The sequence below is a fragment of the Thalassophryne amazonica genome, chromosome 6 (genome assembly GCF_902500255.1).
Source record: "Thalassophryne amazonica chromosome 6, fThaAma1.1, whole genome shotgun sequence".
Classification (NCBI taxonomy): Eukaryota; Metazoa; Chordata; class Actinopteri; order Batrachoidiformes; family Batrachoididae; genus Thalassophryne; species Thalassophryne amazonica.
The window spans coordinates 87,991,272-88,002,066 of record NC_047108.1 but is presented as its reverse complement, the minus strand read 5'-3'; the positions used below and the strand labels follow the sequence as shown (position 1 = coordinate 88,002,066).

Below are 10,795 nucleotides of genomic sequence, written 5' to 3'. Positions count from 1 at the left end.
TTATGAAAAATATAAGTAGACCTTAATGTTTCTACCATTTTAAAATTAAATAAACTGTATCATGTTTTATTACTCATAATTATGTAAATTATGCTTATTTTGATAAATGTAACCAGATAATATACTTACAAAAGTTCACATCTGAACAGGTCGTTTTTAAAACATGTTTTGAACAAACTGAACTACTGTACAACAATGGAAAATGTCAGCTGTTCAAAATAGAACTTTTTCTTAAAATACATGGTGAACACAAAAACACTCATTTGTTTCAATTATTTATAATATCAAAAAGTTACATGAATAATTTCACAATTTTGATATCTAGTTATATAAACTCAAGTTTTTTTCCTCTTGCAGATTCTTCTTCAAAATTGTAAAAATATTCATGTAACTTTTGATATTATAAATATTTGAAACCAAGGAGTGTTTTTGTGTTCACCCTGTATTATAATGGCACTTTGCTTCAAATATTTTAACAGTGCTTTTCATAAAATATAACGGCACTTTGCTTCAAATATTTTAACAGTGTTTTTCATAAAATATAACAGAAATTTTCTTCAAATATTCTAAGTGCATTTCTTCAAATATTCTAACAGTGCATTTTTCCAAATATAACTGTTTTTCTTCAAATATTATAACGGCACTTTTCAAACACTAAGCTTTTCAAATACTATAACAGCATTTAGCTTTTCAAATATTATAACAAAACTTTTCTTCAAATATAACAGCCCAACAGCAACATTCAAAATAGCACGATGGCATTGTACTTTAAACCAGGGGTATCAAAGGTATGGCCCGGGGGCCAAAACCGGTCATCGATAACATCCAGCCAGCAGGCTGAAGTCCTCAAAATGTAGGGACAGTGAAGCGCACAAACAAAAACAAGCTGCCGTCTGAAGAGAGGGTCCAAGAAAGATGCTATAGTCTTTTCAGTCTTTTGTAAGATAGAGAAGCATGGGGAACCCTGGCAGCTAAGATTATATACCAGCGGTGGGGAATCGTGTCATGAAGGGGTGGGACACTGCAGGTTTTCCTTACTACCAATCACCTCAGCAGGTGATTTCAGTGACCATCAGGTGTCTCAGCAGGTGATTTCAGTGACCATCAGGTGTCTCAGCAGGTGATTTCAGTGACCATCAGGTGTCTCAGCAGGTGATTTCATTGACCATCAGGTGTTTATGCTCATCAGCAACCCACCTGCTGAGGTGATTGGTTGCAAGGAAAACCTGCAGTGTCTCAGCCCTCATTGCCCACCCCTGTTATATACCGTTTCTTTGGCTACAAAATTTAAGACAACAATTTCAACTTTAAAGCTTGCACTTTTGGGGATAACTTAATCCCATCCAGTTCCAAGAAAAGTTTCTGAAAGACCTCACAGGTGTAGCGCAGTGGTGAGGGGTATGCAAGGTTGAGGGCATAAATCAGTCCCATTAGCAGTGCACAAGCTTTGGCACCATTGCCGCATCCTGGCAACATCTCCTGGCCTTCAAGAAGGATAGATACATCCACTGGATCTTCTCCATCCGGCCCATGGACAACCAGAATCTTTAGGATGTGCTGAGTGGCATCACTGCGGTTGTCCTCCTGCATAAAATGACAATACAATTAATTAAAAAATAAAAATAAATAAATAAAAACAGAACCATTTGAATCACTTAAGTAATTTGAATATTCTAGATTACATATGCCCTAAAAACAACCATTATTAAACATTACTCTGATCAGTGGATGCACATTTTAAGCCCCTTTCACACTGGCGTATTCGTAGAGTTGCTCATTGTGGCGTATCATCTATGCTGAGATGAGCAGCTCTACGTCAAGTTTTTTTTCTCCCTATGCAGCAGTATGTTGAGGGCTACACGCGTAGGATGGAAGAAATTAAACATGTTTCATTTTCTTCGGCATAGAGGGCTGGACACAGTTTTAAGCAGGTCTGCGCAGCACAGTGTTACTGCATGCAAGTCTGTGCAACACTGCGGTTCTGTCCAAAACCAAAAACTGAGTGCGTGAATCCAGAGGAATCAGCTAGAGAACATGATCACACAGCCCACAGCGCCTGTGTGCTCAGAACAGGGAATCGAACCTCAACTCAGAAATCCAGAAACACAACAGAACAGTCTGTCTCTGTGTGCGCCTGATCAAACCTGTGACTTTAAAATAAAAGCCTCGTCGTTGCATGTCGGTTCACACTCATCAAACGCCCTGATTGATCAGGTCTGATCAAACCTGAAATGAGCTGTGACTCTTTAAAATAAAAGCTTCATTGCTGCATGTCTGAGATCAGATCAAATCAGCGGACCTGATCAGAGCAACCAGAGCTTTAAAAGTTTAACGAGTCACAGCGCTTCATTCACAGCAGCCTTTACCACAGCCAGACTCAGCAGCATCGGGACACAATGAAAATGATCCACCAAGACAAATAATAATAATAATAATAATAATAATGTTAAATGACTCTCTTTCTGACGTGCACCATACCGTGCAGTAGAGACCAGAGCACACTTCCACAGAGGCAGAAACTAGCAGCTTTGGCTACATACGTGGCAGTAGTGAAACTGGAAAGAAACCTCATGATACAGTCCACTGTTTTCCAAGTGCAGTGATGTGTTCTGCACAGCCAGAGTGAATTGGGTTTAAATAGCGGCAAGATACACACGCCTGTGTGCACACATTAAAAAGCGAACACACGCTGCTGCAAACAGATCTACGAACACGGAAAAAGGTTGACTACTCGCGCATTTCGGCATATTGAAATAAAACAACGCCGCAATACGCAGGTCTACGAATATACCAATGTGAAAGGGGCTTTAGGAAAACTGAGATTAGCATGTTTCCAAACATCCCCTCCTGAAATCATATTCATTAATTTATTTCAGATTCTCCCCTCGTTATCTGCAGTGAACATTGGTCAATGTTTTGGTTATATATGGGGCATATTAACACACCCAAAACCAGCGAGGCTATCTATGCAGTTTAACGCCTTAAAAATCCTGATTAAGTTTTTCCATCAACACAATGTATATGAACTTGATATTGGCACTGTGGTGGGTGTATATTTAATGAGTAAGGTTGGGAAAAAAAAAAACGCTGGAAAAACATGATGGCTGTATGCTCAGGACTAACAAGGGGTTGCTGATCAGAACAAAGGCATTTAAATTAATCAGTAAAGTTGTCTGCTGGCAAGTACATTGTAAAGTTGTAAAGGTTACAATTTGAATAACCACTGCAGAAAGTTCTAAATGTGTGGTCATGTCTCATGCCATCTGCAGCTATTATTACAGGTAATATACAGTTGTATGCAAAAGTTGGGCACCCCTGATAATTTTCATGATTTTCCTTTATAAATCATTGGTTGTCTGGACCAGAAATGTCAGTTAATATATCATATAGGAGACGATCACAGTGATACTGGAGAAATGAAAAGATGTTTCTAGTATTTGCAGAAAGTGTGCAATAATAATTTAAACAAAACTGGGCAGGTGCAAGTAGATAATCCTTTAGCATAAATAACAGCCTCTAAACCTTTCCTATAGCTTCAAATGAGAATCTGGATTCTGGTTGAAGGTATTTTGGACCATTCTTCTTTATAAAACATCTCAGAATTGTTGCTTTCTGAGCATGGACTTGTCATTTTATTGTTTTGAATACATTTAGCACTAATTATTGGAACACAAAATTGGTTTTGTAAGCTCATTGACCCTTGACATCCTTACACAGGTGAATCCAATCATGAGAAAGGGTATTTAAGGTGGCCATTTGCAAATGTTTCCGCTATTTGCATCTCGTTTAATGAGTGACAACATGGGAGCCTCTAAACAACTCTCAAATGACTGGAAAACAAAGACTGTTCAACATCATGGTTTAGGGCAAGGATACAAAAACCTATCTCAGAGATTTCAGCTGTCAGTTTCCACTGTGAGGAACACAGTGAGGAAATGGAAGACTGCAGGCACAATACTAGTTAAGGCCCAAGTGGCAGGCCCCAAGAAAAATATCAGATAAGCTTAAGTAAATGATGGTGAAAACAGTCAGTCAACCCACAGACCTACAACATGATCTTGCTGAAGATAGTGTCGTATACAGCGCACTTTGCACAAAGAGATGTTGTAATGCAGAGGAAGTCTTTTCTGCATACACGCCACAGTCACTTGAGGTATGCTAAAGCACATTTGGACAAGCCAGCTTCATTTTGGAATAAGATGCTGTGGACTGATGAAACTCAAATTGAGTTATTTGGACATAACAAGGGGTGGTATGCATGGCTGAAAAAGAACACAGCATTCCAAGAAAAACACTTGCTACCTACAGTATAATTTGGAGGTAGTTCCATCATGCTGTGTGGCCAGTGCAGGTACTGGGAATCTTGTTAAAGTTGAGGGTCACATGGATTCCAGTCAATATCAGCAGATTGAAAACAATGTTCATGAATCAGTGACAAAGCTGAAGTTGTGCCGGGGCTGGATCTTTCACAAGACAACGACCCTAAACACTGCTCAAAATCTACTAAGGCATTCATGCAAAGGAAGAAGTACAACGTTCTGGAATGGCCATCTCAGTCCCCAGACCTGAATATTATTGAAAATCTGTGGTGTGATTTTAAGCGGGCTGTCTATGCTAGGAAACCAACAATTTTGAGATGTTTTGTAAAGAAGAATGGTCCAAAATACCTTCAACCAGAATCCAGACTCTCATTTGAAACTATAGGAAATGTTTAGAGGCTGTTATTCCTGCTAAAGGATTATCTACTAAATACTGATGTATTTTTTTTTTTTCTGTTGGGGTGCCCCAAATTTATGCACCTGCCTAATTTTGTTAAAGAATTGCACACTTTCTGTAAATCCTATAAACTTCATTTCACTTCTCAAATATCACTGTGTTCATTTGCGATATGATATATTTAACTGAAATTGCTGATCCAAACAACCAATAATTTATAAAGTAAAATCAATGAAATCACCAGGGGTGCCCAAACGTTTGCATACCACTGTATAATCAGGGATGTGTAATAAAAATCGTGAAATCAGAGGAAAATTTGCAAGAGCTGGGGTTATGGCTTGTGGGGCCCCAGAAATCAAATTAATTTTGTATCTAATGATACATTTTCAGCATCTCCTGGAAGAAAAAATAAAATTCTCAAAAGAAGTGCAACTTTCATTTGAACTGTCAATGATAATGTTGAAATAACAGTATGACATGGAAGCAGGACCTGGAATGATTTTCCTTTTAATTGTAAACCAAATGATGCAATAACGCAGAACAATTAAACTACATTAAATTCATGAAGACGGAATTAAAGCGTTTCAAAAACCACACCTAAAACTTGTAGAATATTTTGAAAATTATCAATAACATACCTTATGGTAAAAAAGTCACTTACAGTGCCTTGCAAAACTATTCATACCCTTGGTATTTCACAAATTTTAATTTGTTTATGCCATTTCGATTACAAAAATAAAAATTTCTAAAGTTATCTTCCTTAGACTCAAACTGAAAGCAAATCTCAACAACTTGATATAAATTAATAAAAAATATAAAGCCAAGGTGATGGGTTGCATAATTAATGGGCCCCTTTGGTATAATACCTGTAAATAATCAGTTTGATTGCAAATTTTCTTCAGACAAGACAGTGGATGGATACATGAACATTTCCAAGTCACTGAATATGTCTTGGACTTTATTCCCATCAGTTATGAAGAAATACAAACAGTTTGGCACTCTATGGTAAATCTGTGTGGAGTAGACAGTTCTGAAAAACTGAAGAAGCGTGAGGAAAACCAAGACACCCAGAAGAAATTACAGGCTTCTGTGGCTGTGATTGGAGAAATTGCGCACAGTGCATGTTTTGTCTTTTGTATCCCCACAGCTTCATGATGAAGTGGTATAGAGGAACATTTTCTTTCACCAAAACATTAAATCTAGGCTTGCATCTCAGATGTACCTTCTGGCAAATTGCATCTGAACTTTCAGGTCTTCTTTTTAATAAAACCCTCCTCTGTATCACTTCATTGTGAAGCTACATAACTGGGGATACAGTATGCAAAACATGCACTGTGAACAATTTCTCCAGTCACAGCCACAGAAGCCTGCAACTTCTTCTGGGTGTCTTGGTGGCTTTCCTCACTCTTCTTCTTGCACAGTCACTCAGTTTTTGAGAACCGTCTACTCCAAACAGATTTACCATAGCATGTCATACTGTATTTCTTCATAACTGATGTTTATAAACTTCAAAACATATTCAGTAACTTGGAAATGTTCATGTATCCATCCTGACTTGTCTGAAGAAAACTGGCAATAAAATTCATTTACAGGTATACTAAAGGGGCCCATTAATTATGCAACCCATCATCTTGGCTTTTATATTTTTAATTAATTTATATCAAGTTGTGGAGATTTGCTTTCAGTTCAGATCATTTTAAACATTTTTATTTTTTGTATTTTTTTTTTCTATTTGAAATGGGATAAACAAAAAAAATTTGTGAAATACCAAGGGTATGAATACTTTTGCAAGGCACTGTATATCCTTGCATAAATTCCTGTAAATCCATTCACAGCCACAATGTCTTTTTCCAATGAAAGTCTACATCAATTAAAAAAATAGTCACATAATCTTGTCTGAAATCCTGTTTAAACAGCACAATATTTATTTTCCAGAGGAAAATAAATTGTTACCATGTTTCCTGGGGGCACAAGATGCAGCTCACTTTTCCAATTTCTTTTATATGTTCATGACGACAAACTTTAAATTTAGTCCAGCTCCAATTCCACGGATTCTTGTCTTTATTAAACTTTTTCACACCATGTTTCTCACCATTGACCCTCTCTCTGACATCACTCCGTGACACAGACATGGCACAAAATTCGCATTTTAAAAACTTGATGGCTCTTAAAGTATGCGATGTCTACATGGTATGTTTAGCTTAAAGATCAGCGTCATGGAGCAGCCACACAGCATCGCCGTAGCAGCAACCAGTCTCGCTTTGCGACAACTGTCACAACAGCCAGGCTTGAGAGACATTTTTCTCCACTGACATCCTCGGATCCGAGGACACAGATTTGTATCTGTAACACACAGATCATTGTCTGTGGACTTATAAAACTTGCACAATGTTATAAAAAAAGAACGCTTTGCGACAGGCATTTCATAACTCAGTGATGATCACAGAGTAGAGCACTACCCACCCCCCCAATGAAATCCGCAGAATTCTTCGGATCCACTAAGTTTTCATAGCCCTGATAATAATTTGTTGAATTTAAATTTTAGACCATTTTTACACTGTGTAACCAAAATAGTTACTTTGTTAACATTAAGGAACAAAAGTGTCTTCAAAAACACTATAAATATGTCATATGTCAATAGAATTTTCCATTTCTTTGTATTATATAATGCCCCCAAGAACCACTTTGCATTCAGTATATTGAAAATATTAATGTTTTTTACTAAGAATTTGTGATGATGTCACAAACACTGGCATTTTAAAGGGTTAAAATTCTGAAATTAATATTTAATATTCATGATTAAGGCTAAAGTTGATTAAAATGTTTAAAAATGAAAAACTAACATATTACATATTCATAGTGTTTTTAAAAAGGACACCTGTCCCTTAATAGTAACAACACATCTATTTCAAAACAGGGTATGAGGGTTAAAAGTTTGTGGTGTTTTAAGAAACCTTACCAGGCAATCTTCAAATGGTTCCTCTTCTTTCTCTCCAAGGTAGACTATGAGGCCACGGAGTAGTTTCACGTCTCATCTCAATGCCTTGGTTCTGTCAAAAAATTGAAATTGTGTCAATAACGAGCTATGAATCATACACAATGAACTAACAAAATGCAAAAGCATACATAGTTCAAGGAACATACTCGTGTAACAATAGAGGAAAATAGTGCCACACATCTGCAAATCTTTGAATTGACCAGTCAGTTATGTTCTGACAAAAATCTGGGCCATGTACAGCTCTACACACCTGACTTAGTTTGTCAAGTAATGGCCTCAGCTTGGTCCCCAGGACACCTCCCTTAATTTTCATCAAGGCAATCAGTTTAGGTGTATAGTAGTCCAGTTTGGACATGAAGGTATGTTCCAAAGAGATTTCCGTAATTCTCCTGAATTCTTCCTTAATCTGAAATGACAAGATTCACAAGCACACCCGTGTTTAATAGCAACAATGGAAAACCAATGCATTTTCTGTATGTTTTGTTGCAATAGCTTCACCTACCTCAGCTTCGCAAAACAAAGCAGGCCATCTTTCTTTAAAATCAGCAACGGCTGGACTACCACTCACAACCTCAAGCCTTTGACAGGAGAACGTTTTGGCCATCTTTTCCTGAATCAACTTTGTGTTGTTCTTCTTTTTAACCTCAAGAAGAAGCTCCCGTCTCTCAATCTCGAGACTGTCGCTAGTTTCTCCAGGTGGATCTGGAGGTAGGTAGTTGACCTCTGCCCTCTTTGGTCTCTTGCAATTTTTTGCAGGATTTTTCTCACCAGGGGATTTCCTTTTCAAGGAGTTGATGTCGAGCTCAGGACAAGGTATATCACGTCTTTTCATTTTTGTACGGTAATTAGCCATCTTGTATTTAAGACGCTGCTGCCATCCATACATGCCTGAAAATGATGTAGGTTCCCTGAGACAAAGATGCTTTCGAATTAAAGCCTCTACAACTGCCAGTATTTGAAGACCAGTTGGGTAGGCAGTGAAGTTTGGAATGCTGTACCAAGAGGACCTTTTTTACTTAAGCCTGAGCCAAGAGGATTTGACTGGCAAATGCTATTTACCAAATCTTTGATGACCAAGCCATCAACAGTGCAGTTATGGTTTTTTAATGTGTTACAATATTTTTTATAACAGGTGTAGATGCTGAACAACTAATGAATTGGAGCTCCTCTACAATCTCATCTATACATCTATTTGGAACATTGAAGATGCAGTTTAATTTAAGTAACAATGAAGCAAGATGATTAACAATTACTTTACCTAAATCTTCACCCTCATTGACAAGTGTTTCATCAGATGAAATGTCACTTTCATCAACCAACTGACAACTATCTTCTGTTGTCCGAATTGAGTATCTCTGAAATACGGTGTGGTTAAAATCTTCAAGGCAGTGAGGATTGTGCTTCCTACTTTTATGTGATGCAAAGGTTGAATATATATTTGTACTGTAATTACAGTCTTTAAAAACACAACAGTTTCGTGTTTTTTCAGATGAACTCCCAGGTGTTCAAAATATTGCGCCTCTGTGTCAAAATTAGGTGAATTACAGAGAAGACAACAAAATGAAACACTTTGCCCTAATTGTTCAGTCTGTACGTGATCCCTTGATATATGTGTGCGAAGTGCACCCCAACTTTTGAAAGAACAAGGACAATCTGAGTACAAGCATGGCAGTGCCCGACCAGTGGGTAAATGTTTCAACCTATAATGCTTTAAGAGTTGTAAACGTGTTGATGTTCTAAAGCTGCAATTCTTACACAACCATATCATTACTTTTTCAGGCCGTTTGATGACACCAGTGTTCTCCTTGCCCTAAAAATGAAATAAAATGGTTATTAATAATAGAATAATTACAATGCTCAATTTTTAAGTGTACATTAAAAAACAGCGAGAGAGAGATCTGGAGCTTTGCCTCAGATCACAAGTTGCTCACGGCCATTACGCCACGCTCAAAATTCAAATAGCTGTTATCTGGGAAGATGGCGGATCATTCACTGGCTAATATTAAAAGTGTGTTTCCACTGTGAAAAACACAACCTCAAACCTCCATAAAACCTAACGGCTGAGTTATTTCTACTTTAGCCTCTGTAGCTATCCACAGAGGTGGATTACAGTAGCCCAGATGACGTAGCCACAAGTTAAAATACATTCAGTAAAATTAAAAGTTACAGTATTCTGTAAGTCGGCGTGATGTTCTTGTTTTATGTTATTTTATGTCTAAAAATAAGTGTCCAAGGTTCCTTATGTTAAACAAGAGTTGATCTAATCTGAAATAACAGGTAAATTATGGTTTAATTTACAGATAAAGAAGGTTTCTAAAGACTTTTTTTTTTACTATATGATGATGTAAAAAAAAAAAATTGCAAGGATTTTCTTCAGAAAACTGCTGCATATAAATGAGCCATTCTGCAACTTTTTTCTGCCACTGATCTCTTTATAACTGTTTTATACAGATCAGTGGTTTCTGCACTGAAGTCTACAGCATCTTGGCCTGATGCCTCGTTTCTATTGGACAGCGCAAAGCTACATCACAGCTCACAGTGGTGAAAGTACCCTGCTCAGTGCGCTGCTCTTAATGGAGCGACAACACACAGACTGTGTCTCTTCCCTGATAGATCTGTTTCAGTGCAGCTTCTTGTTCTGACTTTAACACGAAGTTATCACCAAAGTCTTTCATCACCATCTGTAAATGGTCATCAAACCATTCCAATTGTATCTTTCTGAACTCTTCTGCATCAAACTCCATTGTGTCAATGTTTACAATCTGCTTAAGCAATAACAGGTGAAGTTGGTCATAAACTTTGAGTTTCTTAAATATTTATTACAGCCACTCTTGAAACTTCAGTTATCTTCATAATTTTATTAATGGTAAATTTTAGAATTAATTTAGATGAGATATACTCATTATCTCACCGGAATATATCAATTATCTGGAACTACTTTCTGCGCAGGAATTCATCAAGCACGTCGGCCACGGGCGCGCACAAACACAGAATATCCAAAACTGGATAGCCAAAACAAGAGCGTCAACTTTTAGCTTCCCATAAGCTAAGATAATGGCGCGCGTGAGAGTGTGCGGCCAA

General features: G+C 37.5%; 1 long non-coding RNA gene across 1 annotated transcript; it reads right to left on the bottom strand.

Moving 5' to 3' along the window:
* Positions 1–1,189: 1,189 nt before the first annotated feature.
* On the bottom strand, positions 1,190–9,992 carry LOC117512586. The gene is made up of 3 exons (XR_004561332.1): positions 7,965–9,992; positions 7,676–7,766; positions 1,190–1,584 (listed from the first exon to the last, which is right to left on the bottom strand). It is a non-coding gene; the product is annotated as an uncharacterized LOC117512586 (long non-coding RNA).
* Positions 9,993–10,795: the final 803 nt, after the last annotated feature.